At 38.8% G+C, this 17,496-nt stretch overlaps 1 long non-coding RNA gene across 1 annotated transcript in view; it reads left to right on the top strand.

Annotated features, from left to right (window-relative positions):
* Positions 1-16,325, top strand: part of LOC109557069 (uncharacterized) — a 176,911-nt gene extending 160,586 nt beyond the window's left edge. The window contains exon 6 of the long non-coding RNA XR_011565838.1: positions 13,782-16,325. This is a non-coding gene — a long non-coding RNA (uncharacterized lncRNA). The remainder of the gene's footprint in view (positions 1-13,781) is intronic.
* Positions 16,326-17,496: the final 1,171 nt, after the last annotated feature.

Below are 17,496 nucleotides of genomic sequence, written 5' to 3'. Positions count from 1 at the left end.
GGAAAGGGGTTTAACACCACTGTGCATCTTTCCTTTGAGAACCTAAAATCTCCTTCATTGTCCACTGCTGCTAAGTCTCTTCAGTTGTGTCCGACTCTGTGCGACCCCATGGACAGCAACCCACCAGCTCCCTCATCCTTGGGATTCTCCAGGCAAGAACACTGGAGTGGGTTGCCATTTCCTTCTCCAATGCGTGAAAGTGAAAAGTGAAACTGAAGTCGCTCAGTCGTGTCCGACTCTTCTCGACCCCATGGACTACAGCCCACCAGGCTCCTCCGTCCATGGGGTTTTCCAGGCAAGAATACTGGAGTGGGGTGCCATTGCCTTCTCCATCATTGTCTACTATCGTGTGCCAAAATGCAAGAAAGCAAGATCGACAAGGACATTTCCAATGGCAAGCGGAAGGTGGTAGACTGAGATGAGAAAAAGGAGAGAAAAATTTTCTCAAAATCTTACTATAATGCCCATCAAGTTTCTTTAAAGGCTTGGGATAGAACTACGCGTGGCAGAAGTTAAATCTGAGAAAACACTCCCTGAATCTTAAAAAAGTCTCCATCTTAATTAGAATGTTAATCATAAAAGTATCAAGTAGAATAAGATATGAAGTATATGAAATTCTTTTGACTCTTAGATCCCCACACTCTTCTCTGAAAGAGAAAGTAGAACAATGCAGGTTGATTTTAGTGTCTAAGACAGTACTGTGGGAGGTCCAGAAGACACATATTATCCCCCAAACATTCCAAAATCTCACTAATCTTTGGGTATGAATGCAGTCAATTTAGCAGTACCCAAGATTTTCACCCTGTATATTGTCATCCTGCTTATTTAACTTTTATATGCAGAGTACATCATGAGAAATGCTGGGCTTGAAGAAGCACAAGCTGGAATCAAGATTGCTGGGAGAAATATCAATAACCTCAAATATGCAGATGACACCACCCTTATGGCAGAAAGTGAAGAACAACTCAAGAGCCTCTTGATGAAAGTGAAAGAGGAGAGTGAAAAAGTTGGCTTAAAGCTCAACATTCAGAAAACTAAGATCATGGCATCTGGTCCCATCACTTCATGGCAAATAGATGGGGAAACAATGGCAATAGTGACAGACTTTATTTTGGGGGGCTCCAAAATCACAGCAGATGGTGCCTGCAGCCGTAAGATTAAAAGATGCTTACTCCTTGGAAGAAAAGTTATGACAACCTAGAGAGCATATTAAAAAACAGAGACATTACTTTGCCAACAAAGGTCCATATAATCAAAGCTATGGTTTTTCCTGTAGTCATGTATGGATGTGAGAGTTGGACTATAAAGAAAGCTGAGCACTGAAGAACTGATGCTTTTGAACTGTGGTGTTGGAGAAGACTCTTGAGAGTTCCTTGGACTGCAAGGAGATCCAACTAGTCAATCCTCAAGGAAATCAGTCCTGAATATTCATTGGAAGGACTGATGCTGAAGCTGAAACTCCAATACTTTGGCCACCTGATGAGAAGGAACTTACTGATTTGAAAAGACCCTGATGATGGGAAAGATTGAAGGTAGGAGGAGAAGGGGATGACAGAGGATGAGATAGTTGGATGGCATCACCAACTCTATGGATATGAGTTTGAGTAAGGTCCAGGAGTTTGGTGATGGACAGGAAAGCCTGGCATGCTTTAGTCCATGGGGTCGCAAGGAGTTGGGCACAACTGAGTGACTGAACTGAAGATTTTCACTTCTAAATCTCATTCAAGAGTTCCAATACTTTCACCGTCCCACCATTCTGAAACTACCTTTGGAAATCCAGAAGAGTTTCTTACATAAGTTCATGAATTAATACAGGCTTCTATCATGTCATTTCATTTGTACTTCTGCATTCACTCAGGCCCCTGCTGATTCACCTCAGTTCTGATGCTTTTAATCTTCATGGTGCTGTAAAATTTGGCAGTCTCCTGTGAGAGCAACGGAGGAGGTGATGGCACCCCACTCCAGTACTCTTGCCTGGAAAATCCCATGGATGGAGGAGCCTGGGAGGCTGCAGTCCATGGGGTCGCGAAGAGTCAGACACGACTGACTGACTTCTCTTTCACTTTTCACTTTCACGCATTGGAGAAGGAAATGGCAACCCACTCCAGTGTTCCTGCCTGGAGAATCCCAGGGACGGGGGAGCCTGATGGGCTGCCGTCCACGGGGTCGAACAGAGTCGGACACGACTGAAGCGACTTAGCAGCAGCAGTGTGAGAGCAAAAAAACACATATAGCATACTCAGTTGAAGCTCCCCAGGTAGCTCAGTGGTAAAGAATCCTTCTACTAATGGAGGAGACACAGGCTCAGTCCCTGGGTTGGGAAGATCCCCTGGAGGGGGGAATGACAACCCACTCTAGTATTCTTGTTGGAATACTAGAAATTGCTGGAAATCCCATGGACAGAGGAGCCTGGCGGGCTACTGTCCAGGAGGTTGTAAAGGTTTGGACACGACTGAGTGGCTGAGCATACCTAATGCTCAGTTGGGTAGTTTGGGGGTGGTTTGAATCCTGAAATGTTAAGCTACTTAGGGAGAGATTCACTTTCTATTCTCAAACTCATGATCCTGATCCTTTGTCTGTGTGGAGTGTATATTGACAAAAAGGTAGCCAGATTGGGATGAGATTTCTTTATCAGCTGCCTCACTATATCTTTGCTGTCATCTGATCCTCAAACCCTGTTGTGAAATTGCCATTCCAAATTCCTTCTTCTCTTGGTATGAATTCTTTCTCAAGATCTTTGCCAGCTTTCTGTGCCATCTGGCAATCTTACTTTCTCCGTTTCCAATCTAGTCCAGAAAAACTGTCTATGTCTGTAAATCTGAATTCCTCTCATCATGTTGTGAATCAACCCCCATGTAAATCAGTGAAACAAATAATGTGTAGGATGTCATCTAACTCCATATGTATGACTCTAAGCCCTGGCCTGGCTGTGGCTTCATCATGTAAAATACTGTAATAGGTTTTGTTTCTAGGTCCCACGATATGTCTGTCCATAGCCAGGCTTTCCTTGGAGGTTATACTCACTTATTCATTGGAATTACTGTTTTGTTAAGAGTGAAGAGAAGTGCTGAAACTGTATTAGGGTTTTCCAGAGAAACAAAATCAATAGGGAATATATATATATATATATATGTGTGTGTGTGTGTATATATATATATATTCCAAATATATGTATTTATTATAAGGAATTGAATCTTGCAATATGGAGCCTGAGAACTCCCAAGATCCGAAGTTAGTAAGCTGGGGACCCAGGGGAACCAATGGTATAGTTCCAGACCAAATGTCAGCAACCTCAGGACACAGGAAAAGCAAATGTTTCAGTTTGAATTTAGGAAGAAACTGATGTCCCACCTTGAAAGCAGTCAGTCAGGAAGAGTTCCTTCCCATTCAAAGGAGAGTCAGTCTTTTCATTTTAGTCAGGCCTTCAACTTATTGGATGAAGCCCACCCACATTAGGGAGGGAAATCTACTTAACCCAGTCTACAAATGTTTATACCACTCAGAAGTGCCCTCTCAGACATACCCAAATCTGGGCACCCCCAGGTGGTCCAGTTACACTGATACCTAAAGTGAACCATCCAAGAGGTCACATGCCCTGATTCCCATTCTCAAAAATTGTGTTTCCCTACTACATACCTCTGCTGCTAAGTCACTTCAGTTGTGTCCGACTCTGTGCGACCCCATAGATGGCAGCCCACCAGGCTCCCCTGTCCCTGGGAGTCTCCAGGCAATAACACTGGAGTGGGTTGCCATTTCCTTCTCCAATGTGTGAAAGTGAAGTCGCTCAGTCGTGTCTGACCCTCAGCGACCCCATGGACTGCAGCCCACCAGGCTGCTCTGTCCATGGGATTTTCCAGGCAAGAGTCCTAGAGTGGGCTGCCATTGCATACCTCTAGGCCTAGATAAAAGGTAAGCAAGTTCCCCAAAAGCTACAAAAATGGAACCTTGGGCTTTGGGGAGATGTAGAATTGAGCTATATCACAGGATCTCTAATATTACAAACCAAAAATAGAAAGGGAAAAAGAAAAACATGAACAAAAACTCAACCAAAAATTCTAGTCATTAACTACCATGAAGAAAAAATGGAAATAGTACAGTAATAGACATTTCAGAAAGGCAGCAGCCATGGAAATGAAGATTTCCATAGAATCCAGAAGATTCTAGAGTGGAGCAGTCCTGTCTTTAGTACTGAGAATACATTTGAGAATGTTAACAAAGTCCTGAGAATTCCCATTAATTCTTTCTTTCACATCTTGAGAAAGTAAAACTTAGTAGCATATACTTATGTCTTCCTTTCTCAAACTGGTTGATTCACTATATGAAACCATGGAAATGAACAAGTGTTGATTTCTTTTTTTTCCCCCCTGAAAGAAGTTGTATTGTTAAGGTCAAAGGATGTAAATGACAGAAAATGTGAACTAATAGCTATTTCAGGTGTTTTTGTATTACTTTCACACTTAAATATTGCAGTAGGTAGCCCTGGTTATGCCATTGTGTATGGGTGAACTGAGGCTTCTTTCCTCTTGATGCACCACTGTTTGCTGGCTTGACTTCTTATAAGAGAAGATGACATTCTCATTCTAAGCAGTGGGATGGAGGAAAGAACAAGCTGTCTCTGAAGGAAGGTTCTTGAAAGCTTTCATATACTTTCCTTGCATCCCATCAGCCAGAGATTAGTAACTACACTCAACAGCAAGACAGGTACAGAAATGTAATTTTTATTCTGATCAGCAAGAGCACACCTTAATATCAGGAGTTTTATTACTATTAAAAGAGAATGGATATTGGATAAAAGCAATTCTAATATTGATTTTAAAGATGAACAGGAAGTCTGAGACTATTCTCTAGGGGAATGGCAAGTTTTCTACAATTAGAGTAATTTAGCTCCAGTACAGTACACTTAACAAATTCTGGAAGAGGAGAAGTGAGGGATTACAGAAGAGACTGCAGCTTAGTTCATGCCAACTTTGATCTTTTCACCTCATCCATACTATCGTGTCCTTAGGTAATAGAAAATGCACATGGAACATAAAACCGTAACACTTCAAACTATAGGTAGTTTAGAAGAGACAAACTGATTTCTGATATTAAAAGAATCAATCAAAAATTCACTTAGTATAGAAGAGAAAAGATAAATTAGAGAATTGGAATAAAACCACTGAAGATGAACAGATGAAAGAAGTGGCTTGGCACTGCTATCTAAGCAACTTAAAAAAACCTTTTTTAAAAAAATGTACAATGCATAAGACAAAACAAAACTTAGATGAAACAAAAACTCAAGGAAAAAATGAGATTCTCTACAAGAGATTCATGCTATGAGGCAATTTATGTAATATTATTAAAATGAGAAATCAGAGAAGATGACAGAAGAGAGAATGAAAGTAGAAGGGGCAGGTTGCATGCTAAAGAGAACAAAGGATGGGTCAACATATATTATTTGATACTGTCAAAGATGCTGGACTAAAACTTAGAAAATATCAGTTATTAATGATTTATTTTATCATGATAAATGAATACACATAATTGAGGGTTAGAATTCTATTTCCATTTCAAATATGACAAAACTATTTTGCGGCTTATGCATCATATATATTATTGAGGATAGTATTGAGGATATTATTGAGAATTGAGGATATTTTCATAGTTATCCAAACAAAAACATTTGTTTTTTTCCTGTAGATTAAATTTCTTTTTCTTAAACAAACAAAAAATATTCCAGTCTGAAGAGACAAATATGGAGTGAAAAAATAGCATGCAGCATTTGACATTTTGAAATTTGTTTTCTACCAATTCCATGCAAAGAATAGCCTGCTGCAATGCTGGTCTGAGATTTGGACCACAAGAGCTCAGCATGGTGAAGTTAATGCCCTGTACAGACTAGACCGTTGGCCATTTGCTTAGTCTTCCTGGTAGAATTTGTTCCACCTTTCGCTTTCCTGTTGGTTTCCTAGTGGTTGTTACAGAAGTCAGGAAAGACACATATGTATAGCTTTGGTAAATGGGTAGTTTAAAATTTTCTCCTTGCATAAACTGTATTTATTTAAACTAAAACTTGGTTTGAAAAGGTATTTGTATTATGGCTACATCTGTTTGTCTATATTGCTTTAATTTATGCAGCATATGTTAATTACTTTTTTCATGTGAAAATATTTTGACACTGCTTCTTCTTTCTTTGACTTCTTGAATAATTTTATCATGTGACTGTCTCTGAATCACATCTGCTCTCAGCATATAAATCTTTCAGTATTGATGTTCATGTCTCTTATTCCTGGACTCTTAAAACATTTTAAGTAAACTTTAGTCAATATTACTATTATCTTTATAATTTCTTTTTTTTCTTTTGACCAAACCATGGGGCATGTGGAACTTCTCGGACCAGGGATCAAATCTGCGCCCCCTGCAGTGGAAGTGCAGAGTCTTAACCTCTGGACTACCGGGGAAGTCCTAATCAATATTATTTTTGATGCTTAATTCTAGATAACACCCTATCCAGACATTTAAAATATAAAGGTACACATTTAAACTAATCAAATTTAGATTTATTCCTGTTCCAAGAACAAAATAAGACACTGAGGTTTGAGCTGAGGCAGGTCATTCAACAAAGTTGAATTTACCTGACCCTCTCATGTGCTGTATAATGTGTTTTATCTATTGCCAAAGCTGAGGTATTTTTTTATATGAAAGGAAGCATCATGTGAATTCAGAGATAACACTTTTAACCTGCTCATAAATCTTAAAATACTTAAGAAATGTACATGAGGAGGAAGATATGTATTTCTGAACTCAGGAAACAGATTTGGGAAGGTTTCATCTCTTCAATCAAATACATTTGCAAGCTTTCTAAAATCAAATGCCATCGTATAGATAGTGCCCACCCCTGGGGATGAGTCTCTTTCCTGTCATTGCCCAGTATACTCATCACATGCGTTATTACCCTTCTTTTCTAACAAAGCATCACTCTGATGGGCTGTTTAAATGATTGAAGAGAAGATGAACATGTAGTTCAGAAAGACTCTTGTTGACTAATCACTTTTCTACACAGTTGTTAAATCTTTATGGTTTCTTGAGTGGATATTCCTGAAACATCATATTAATAGTTGCTATTAGGAAATGTTCACATATACAATGGAAATATTATGCTTCTTCTTGTTACTGGTTTGATATCTGGCCTATACAAAATTTAGGGGAAAAAAAGTAGAACTGCTGTGCAGATATTTTCTCAGGGCATATCGAAGCACCCTTTGCTGTAGCTGTGAGATTTTTAAAAAGTATTTTCCAAGACATCTATCTCACACAGACAAGGCCATTTTAAATTGGACTCATTAAATCATTTGTTGTCACAGCCAACAGTTGTGTGGAGGCTAGTTAACACATGAAAAATGAGCCTTTCTAACTTGTTTACTTTATATGGATGCTTCTTTTATTTCAGTTTTTTTTTTTTTTTTTTTTCCCTTCAGGTAACACATTGACTTAGGGGATCTTGTTACAGTATTGCCTGACAAAAATTAAAAATGTGAAGGCTGAAAATACTATAGACATAGCGTCCAAGTTCATATTAAAATACCGGTGAAGAAGTTCCCAGTGATAGTGATACCTGAGCCTATCTTCTAGTTCAAGGAAAGGAACCAATTAAAACCTCATTTACTTTGTTGAAAAGGTAACACAGAATCACTTGAGAAACATAAAATTCTTGGCAGAGGAAGAAAAAAGTAATGATTCTAAATTCATCTCTTTTTCCTTCTAGCCCTTATTCTGCCACTTCAAGATATTTTCAACAATACAGGCTAAAGTATCTTTGTTCATTCATTTATCCAATCACTCATTCATTCATCAATCTGCTTCTAAATGTCACAGTAAAGGGAAGCTACTTTTTACAAGTTTGTTGGCAGGTAGTGTTTTTCTTTGCTCTCTGGTATAAATTAATCTGATATTAATTTTAGTTTATCAATATTTCCTTCTTGTTGTAGGTCAATATTTTTTGATTTTTTCATACTATTGCTTTCTTAGCTGCTGCTGCTAAGTCACTTCAGTCATGTCTGACTCTGTGCGACCCCATAGATGGCAGCCCATCAGGCTCCCCCGTCCCTGGGATTCTCCAGGCAAGAACACTTGAGTGGGTTGCCATTGCCTTCTCCAATGCATGAAAGTAAAAAGTGAAAGTGAAGTCTCTCAGTCGTGTCCGACTCTTAGCGACCCCATGGACTGTAGCCTACCAGGCTCCTCCATCCACAGGATTTTCCAGGCAAGAGTATTGGAGTGGGGTGCCACTGCCTTCTCCAGCTTTCTTAGCTGTGACCTAGAAAAAATGTTCACTTATTTTTGTTTGTTTTGTTTTTCATTCAGAAATCCTTTTTGAAGTTCTGTTATTTACTACTGAATGTGTCCCCGTCTTAAGTGAACTGAAATGGTATTTTCTGATTATCCCTGTACAATGCTGTATATGCTAGAGCTTGCAATAGGAAAATGTTAATGATGAAAAAGAACTTTGGGAATAAGTTGATGAAGAGTTGAATCTCAGTTCCACCAGTTTTCTTATATGTGAAATGGAGATGAACCTTTGAGGAGTTAGACTTAAAATAAACATACATGTAGTTCCTTACTTCCCTGGTGGCTCAGAGGTTAAAGCCTCTCTCTGCAATGCAGGAGACCTGAGTTCAATCCCTGGGTTGGGAAGATCCCCTGGAGAAGGAAATGGCAACCCACTCCAGTATTCTTGCCTGGAGAATCCCATGGACAGAGGAGCCTGGTGGGCTACAGTCCATGGGGTCGCAAAGAGTCGGACATGACTGAGCGACTTCACTTTCACTTTCATAGTTCCTTACATATAGTAGACACTCAATAAATGTCTCATGTATTCAGAAAATTTAAAAATATATATATTCTTTTGGATTATCAAATGGTATCTAATTTTATGCCCAGTATCTACCACTGGTTCTTTTAACTCCTTAGCTTTCTCCTGCTTGATGAGTGATTCTTGATGAGAATTCAGGTGAATTCTATGCTAATATTTATATTTTAAAAAGAATTCAAATCAGTTCTCAAGTTTTAGTCAACTTAGGTTTTTGATGTAATTGCTATTACCTGCTAATTGGATCCTTACTGATATTTAAGGCAAAACTCAATTTAGCATTATCTACAGTTCCCCTGAGCCTTTCAGGGTAAAGAATTTGCCTGCAATGCAGGAGATAGAGGTTCGATCCCTGGATCAGGAAGATCCCTTGAAGAAGGACATGGCAACCCATTCCAATATTCTTGCCTGGGAAATCCCATGGACAGAGGAGCCTGGCAGGCTGTAGTCCATGGGATCTCAGAGTTGGACATGACTTAGCAACTGGGCATGCGTGCACAATTCCTTAATGTGATACCTATTTTCTTTTCCAACTGATAATAGTGTTAAATAAGAATCTCACAACGTCACTAGTTAGAACATTCCTACAGTCTAATTTATTCCTATTCATTGTTACTTTACTCTGTGGTCTAGTGGTCAGTTTGCTTTGAAGAATGATATTGCAGGAAACATATTTAACTAATCCCTCAAGTTATTGTACTTTCTTCAAATTTCCCCTCTAACTCATATATTCTATATTCTATTCAGTTAGTAGTTTCATTTATCCAAAACTTTATCTTCCCTAACTTTCTAACCTATTTCCTGAATTTTCAAGTTTGAGCTCAGTCTCATTTGTAATCTTGTATTCATTCAGTAAATGTATACCGAATGCTACCTTGAGTCAGGCATTCTTGGCACTGACTAAAAGCAAAGAGGAAAGTTATATCCTGTGGAGGGCAGAGAAAGGCCAATAATCATTGTGTAAGGAATTAAATGAAGAATCTGATTTGACATAATGATGAGCACTGTGGAGAAAATAAAATGTGGCAATGGTGTAGGAAGTTGGTGGAGTGGTGGTACAGGGGCAGTTACTTCAGCTAAGATGGTCAGGAAAGACTTGTCAGAGGAGGTGAGACCAAATTAATGATAAAAGAAGAATATTACAGGCAGAAAAGCAAGTTAAAAGACCCTGAGATGAGAATGGTTTGGGTGCTTCTGAGGTATAAAGTGAAAGTGTGGCTGGATGAGGTGGACAGGGAGAACAAGGTAGGAACTGATGTTGAAAAGGTAGGTAAGGGTCAGGTCATGCAAGGCCTGGTTGGGAGTGGAAAGGTATTTAGATTTTTTTTCCTCTATAGGCAGTGAAAAGACATTCAAGTGTTTTAAACAGCAGAGTGTATGACCTGATTTATGCTTGTGTAAAGATCATTTATGGATGTTAGAGTTGGACTGTGAAGAAGGTTGAGCACCAAAGAATTGATGCTTTTGAACTGTGGTGTTGGAGAAGACTCTTGAGAGTCCCTTGGACTGCAAGGAGATCCAACCAGTCCATTCTGAAGGAGATCAGCCCTGGGATTTCTTTGGAAGGAGTGATGCTAAAGCTGAAACTCCAGTACTTTGGCCACCTGATGCGAAGAGTTGACTCATTGGAAAAGACTCTGATGCTGGGAGGGATTGGAGGCAGGAGGAGAAGGGGACGACAGAGGATGAGATGGCTGGATGGCATCACTGACTTGATGGACCTGAGTCTGAGTGAACTCTGGGGGTTGGTGATGGACAGGGAGGCCTGGCGTGCTGCAATTCATGGGGTCGCAAAGAGTCGGACATGACTGAGCGACTGATCTGATCTCTGAAAGATCATTTGAGCTATTGTATGGAGAATAGCCTGGGAATTGTGAGGTTACAAGAGTTGAGACAAGGAGACTAGTTAGGACATTGTTGCAGTAGTGAAGCGAAGTGAAAGCTCCTCAGTTTGTGTCTGACTCTTTGTGACCCCATGGACTATACATGGAATTCTCCAGGCCAGAATACTCGAGTGGGTAGTCTTTCCCTTCTCCAGGGGATCTTCCCAACCCAGGGATTGAGCAGTAGTAGAGGTAAGAAATAATGATGACTTCGATTAGGGTTTTCAAGATGGTGCTAGGAGAAATGGTCCAATCTGGGAGAGATTTGGAGGGCTATACTGAAAGGACTTGCTGATAGGTTGGATGTGAGAAGTGATGAAAAGAGTAGCACCTTATTAGATGTAGCACTTGAGAGATTTAAACCTACATAGCAGTTGTCACACAGTATTTAGTCATCCCTTTATATCACTTTATGCTCTCTTAAAGAGCCTAGAAAAGCTCCTTGAAAATAGCAACCCTTCTCGTTTAACTTTGGATCACCAATACCATTACATTTATATTGTTCAGTAAGTAGTTGTGGAATGAATGGAAGTCATGGAGGTACATCTAACATTATTCGATTTGACAGAATAATAGCTGCTGTGTTAAAAACCATTTATAGGTCCATTTTATGGCATAAGAACAAAGGATACAGCATTTTGGCAACACACTTTATAGAATGATATGATTTACCAGATTCACACAAGCAAGTGCACAGTCTAGAAATGAACTGGCATGTTTACAGGTGAAAAACAAGTATAAAAATACTTATGAATAGATCATAAATATCTTCCTATCTGAATGCTTAAAAGTTCACACATAGATAAGACGCAGGTCCTCTTTAATTGCTTAAGAGAAAATATAACTACCTTAATTCTTAAACTTTTGTTTGTGATATTAAAGATACATTTCTATCAATTAGAACACTTTTGGATAAGTTGACCTAAGCCCAAATCCAAATGGTTTTGAAGCTTGAAATGGCTTAAACAGGATTTAAAGGATGTTACCAGGGTTCCTTCCCCTTATTTTATAGCTATACTCTTTACTGTAGCTTTAGCTTTATTCTCTTATGGTTAAAAGATGGCAGCATTAACTCAAGACCTCACATACTCTAATTTTAACAGGGAGAGAGAGCTACCAGTGGAACAAATGTCTTAAGCCTGGCTCTCACTGGTTTAAATCTGGATCATGTGCCCAGCTCTGAACCAAGCTATGTGGCATAAGAGAAGTTGTTCTTCAAGGGAATTTGGAATACTATTGGGAAGAAAGAAGAGAAAATGGCAGGCTAAAATATAACAAATGTCTAGCACATAGAGGAATGTTTTCTGTCAAATTTTAAGCATGTGTATGGATTCAATACATTCTTTAAAAATAGATTATATTTTGAGGTATATTAGACTTTCAGCTTTATAAATACAAGGACCATCTGTTGTTTTTGTGTCCTTGTGGCTTAACAGTGTGCCTTATATAAAGTAGATATTCAATAATACTTTTTGAATGAGTGAGTAAACATGAGCCATCCCTTAACCTTACAGAAATCATTGCAGGACTTCTCTATTGACTTGTGTGATAGAGCAAAATAAGAATTTCTATACATATGTATAAAATAGTTTGGAAAAAAGTATTCATTTGCTACCAAATTAAAGAAGAATTTGTTAGATTCAATTACAATATCATGAAAAGATCTTTACAAGTTGAGATTTTGGCCTCTATTTTAAAATTTGGATTCTTTTTGATCTCTTTCACCTTTTGGGTATAAAATAAACACCATATTTCCTTCGGCATTTCGGAGAACTGAACTTGATAATTCTGGCAGTGCTATTTTGCTCTTTCAAGACATTCAACAGCAAGCACATATGTGTCTGACTAAATGTCACTATGCTTAAGGTTTCTATAATTTGGATTTGAAGGTTGGCAGAGAGAGAAGGCAGGCAGAACTTTTTAGTTTCTTATTACCCTATCCCATGATGTTTCTTTGTTCATTTGATTCTAATGATTCCAACAGGAGTGGAAACCAAAGCTGGAGGATTGGCCTACCACGGGTTAATTAATTAGTGGAAGGGCTATTTCTTGAGTCTGATGGTGGGGAATGGGTCAGAAAAGACTAATTAGACAAGCTTCAAGTTCTAGGGAACTGCCTGTGGAACAGGTGAAAATAAACTGGTGATAATTGAGGGGCTAATTATCCTCTACCTAGCAATTGGCCACCAGGTGTTCTGCAGCACATAAAAGAAGAGACTGGCAGAGCAACAGAGGCTGTTTTGTTCAGAGAAATGGGGATGAGGGTGGGGGGGATGGGGGGTAGGGAACAGAACACACACAAAAAAACCCAGAGGACTTTTAAATCTTTAAAATTATGTCTATTTTTTTTTTTTTTTTGCATAATCTTTCTTGTTTTATTGGGTAGAAAACTGGACCAAGGATATGTGCTGGTGTTTTGTTTTATTTGTTTTGAAAGAACTAGTGTCCCTTCTAGTCTGTGCACTCATGAAGAATTTCAGTGCTGGGTGTACACATACATTTATCCTTGTAATTGAGTTTATGGTAACAATCTACATGGAGCATTTATTAGATAGAAAGTTTATTGGCATTTAGAAAGTCAAGGATTAATAATAGAATGGAAACCAACCAGTCTGAATTGTTATGAGCAACTGTTTGTTTCACAACAACCAAACCTTCTCTTATTTATGCTATATTGGAATAATGAGGTCTCAGAATATCTCTAGTGGTGTGAAAGGTATTACGAAGGTATCCCTTAACAGATTTTTCAGCTCTCTTTTACTGTCCTAACATGTCATTTTGTGAAAAATCAGCACTTAGAAGCCAATAACTAAACAGGACTGTCTCTGATGTAATGTTTTATAGGCAGTATAAAGAGTGAATACAAGGGGTTAATTATTACCATTAAGATAATTTAATGTCCCTTTCATAAATATGTCTGTAAGTCTGAGACAGCATGACAAAAGATAGGAACTATTTTTAAATGGCAAAAGTAAAAATTAGGTTGTCAGGAGAGTTAAGCTTAGACATACATCTTGTCTAATAGCAGCTCTGATCTGCTGTCTTCGCAGGTGTCCAAGGCTGGAGAAGGCATTGCTTCTTTGGAGCAGGGCACTTTGCTCTGAAGCAGGGACAGGTCTCCCCTCAGGCTCTCAGCACTCAGTGTGGGTGGAGCTCCCTATAATGCACTGTTCTGGCCTGGGACAACTATGCTGCAGTTATATGGCTGTTTTTAGGCCTGGTTTTTTTTTTGTTTGTTTTGCTTTTTTTCCCCTCTGCTGTTGACATTTCCCTCTGTAGGAAGAGCAATTTAAGGCTAAGTTCAGAACTGGATTGGAATCATGGCTAGAACATGTACCAGTGTTGTGACTTTGAGTAAAGACCTTAAATTCATAGACTTTTGCTTTTTCTCATCTGTAAAATGGAAGTAATGATTACTACCTTCCAGGGAACTTGTAAGGACTAAATAGAATGTAAAATGTCTTTGGTTTCATTAAATTCTGACTGGAAAAATGAACCTATCATCTAGTGTATAAACACCACAAATGTATTATATAGTGAACTGAAATACAGAGAACGTGATACAAATGTTATGGAATAGCTGAAAAGCCAAGCAAGGAGTGGTTAGGCAACTTGGTGATTAGTATTAATAGCATCAGGAAGCAAATTCCACTCCTCTACTGAGGGCACAGGGAGAGGGGACAGCATTACTACAACTCAAGGACCATGTTGGTCTTGGCAAGCCAGAACTGAACTGTAGCCAGTACATCTTCATGGGGACACACTAACACTGATGCTCTGAAACAGAAGAGAAACGTTCTACTTCTCCCAAGTCCCACCCTCAGTCCCCACCCTTTTTCTCCCATCAGTTGAACTAAGCCAGAAGCCACTAGACATGGAAGCCAGCCTAAGAAATCCATTAGCCTGTTGGACACAACTTCCATAACATCCAGAGAGACTAGAAAAAGGTCAAAGAATGGCTCAGATAGTAATAGTCCTAGGACTGGTACCCATGGCATGATACATTGGTACTTAATTGAGATGTCAGTAGATCCGTGTCTTTTTCCCCTGGGGTCCAGGAGTCTTTCAGTTCTCTTTCTCCTCCCTCATTTCCCTACTCTGACCTTTTAAAGGTCCCCTGAAACCTGGTAGAGGTCAGAAAAGAGACTTCAGCCTCAGCACAGGGCCTTCATTCTCTCTAATGCTTCTTCCTTCCTATGCTATGGACTTCTTGGAATCCATCTCTTTTCTGCCCATTTTTTTTTTCCCCTGAGAGAAAATAATTTATCCTTTAGATGAATGCAGAGAATTTTCTTAATATCTCTCACTTCATTCTCTTCAGGGGAACCTTCCAGCTTTCCAATTCGTCATCCTAAATCCAGGGGACCTGATTTACTTTAAAAGCATACATCCAAACATCATATTAGGCGCTAGAAAACCCTACCATAATATTGATGAATGTAACTCTTCCCAACAATGCCTATGACTGGACAAAAGACTAATTCTTAAGTAGTTGCTGAAAAATCAAGAAATGTTATTCTTGACCCCTGGCTATATTTATTGGGCTTCTCAAGGGGCAGAGTAGTAAAAAATCTACTTGCCAGGAGACACAAGAGACACGGGTTCAATCCCAGGTTGGAAGACCCTCTGGAGTAGGAAATGGCAAACCCACTCCAGAACTTGCCTGGAAAATTCCATGGTCAGAGGAGCATGGTGGGCCACAACCCATAGGATTGCAAAGATTCAGACACGACTAAGTGTGCACAGGTGCCCATCCCCCCAACATTTATTATAGAATTCTTAATGGGCTTGTATATCTAATTTCCATACCCTCAGCAAGTTATCAAAACTGGGAGCATTGTAGGGGGATGAGGAAAATGGGAACAAGACAAAAATACACATATCCTTACAGGCAAGCCTGGATTGAGTGAAGAAACATTAAACATCATTTTGAAGTGCCAAAATGAACCAAACTGTATTCCCCAATGGTCTGGATGTTGTGAATGTTTATTTTGAATAAAGGACTATTAAATAGTTTCTGGCACCTTCTGGTTAAGGTGGGCATATAACTCCTTTAAGATTTTGAACCCAAAAAATGGTTAATGATTTGACTTATTAAGAAGTAAGTCTCAGCTGTGTGACTAATTATCTACATTAGGCTAATCTGGCCTTCTTTTATGCCATTCAAATGAGGTTTACTGCATAGCAAAGCCTGCTTTTTTTTCTTTTCTTTTTTAAAAATAAGTTGCCCCACGTAGATTCATCAAAGGTTTATCACTTTCTAAAAGCTGAATGGAGGACCAGATAACATTTGTATTATAAAACAGATTACCTTTTCCTTTTTTCTGTGTGTAATATGTATGTAAAAATTAGACATTGAAGATCAGAGAAAGACTACAATCATCTTTTTCTTTTATTGTGGAAGTCTCCATTTAAGAAGTCCCTAGACTTAGAACTAGACATTAGGAGAGGCGTCTGAGGAGTAAGGAGTCATGGGGATGAAAGGTTAAAGATAAGAGAACTCTGTATGGGATTTTAATCCACTGGGGAAGCTGTCACAGCATAATTAGAAGAATAAGCTGCGTAGGGACCATGCAGAATGCAGCTGCTCAACCACAGCCTATGACAATTTAGAAAATTCATCTTTTTTAGCCTCAAAATAAAAGCTTTTCCCACATCAGGACTGTCGGGAGAATATGTCTTCTGTAAACTCTGCATGAAGACTGATTTAAGATTCCTGAAAGAATACAGCATATTTCATTGGGGATATATTTCTAAATTAGAATAGCTTTTCTTTTATAGTGTTTCATCTTTTTAACTCTTCAGTGGTTTAAGTTCTTGATTTTGTATGGCTCATGTATTTCTATTTTTTGAAATGGTGCTTAGCCAAAGTCTAAACTATTTGGGAAGAAGAGTCAGCAGTAGTTTGATTTAGTCAGGTCCAATAGCCAAAAGGGGAAAATAGGTGAATAAATTAGCTGAGTACTATACTAAAACATCTAGACAGGCCAAACGATCTATCACCCGGAACACCAGCCCCTGTCAGAGTAGAGGGAATGGCGAGAGAGAGGGGACTGTGGATTCTAAGCCCAAGTAGTAAACTGTATAAACAGTGTAAACTTTCAGAAGACTGCCTCACGTGTCCACTAGGTAAGTGTTACTATTGTTGTTTGAAAGAAAAAAAAAATTACGCTAGTGAGGCAAAATAATTTATTGAGACATTAATTTTTGGTTCTCTCAATTATTTTCTTCATTTCAAATAGATAGCCAGGCCTTTTAAAAATGCAGTTCTTGGGACTTCCCTGGTGGTTCACAGAAGAATTAATAATCTGCTTTGCAATGCAGGGAACTAAGGTTAAGTATCAGCTTTGCAATGCGAGGAACTAAGATCCCACATGCTGCAGAGCAACTAAACCTGTATGCCACAACTAAGACCCAATATAGCAAAATAAATAAATAAATATTTAAAATGCAGTTCTTTTCCCTTCTCTTTCATTTATTCTAGTTTTATTGAGGCATAATTGAAATACATCATTGTATAACATGTACAACGTAAAGGTTTGACTTACATATGTGTGGAATGATCACCACAGTAAGTTTAGTTAACACCCATCATCTCATATAGATATAATAGAAAGAAATGGAAGAAAAAGTTTTTCTCCTTGTAATGAGACTTATTGGAGCTTCCCTGTGGCTCAGTGGTAAAGAATTCACCTGCCAGTGCAGGGGATGTAGATTCGATCCCTGAGTCAAGAAGATCCCCTGGAGAAGGTAATGGCAACCCAC

The sequence above is a fragment of the Bos indicus genome, chromosome 3 (assembly GCF_029378745.1).
Source record: "Bos indicus isolate NIAB-ARS_2022 breed Sahiwal x Tharparkar chromosome 3, NIAB-ARS_B.indTharparkar_mat_pri_1.0, whole genome shotgun sequence".
NCBI lineage: Eukaryota > Metazoa > Chordata > Mammalia > Artiodactyla > Bovidae > Bos > Bos indicus.
Note: the sequence above shows the minus strand (reverse complement) of the source record. Positions and strands in the feature narration are given on the sequence as shown.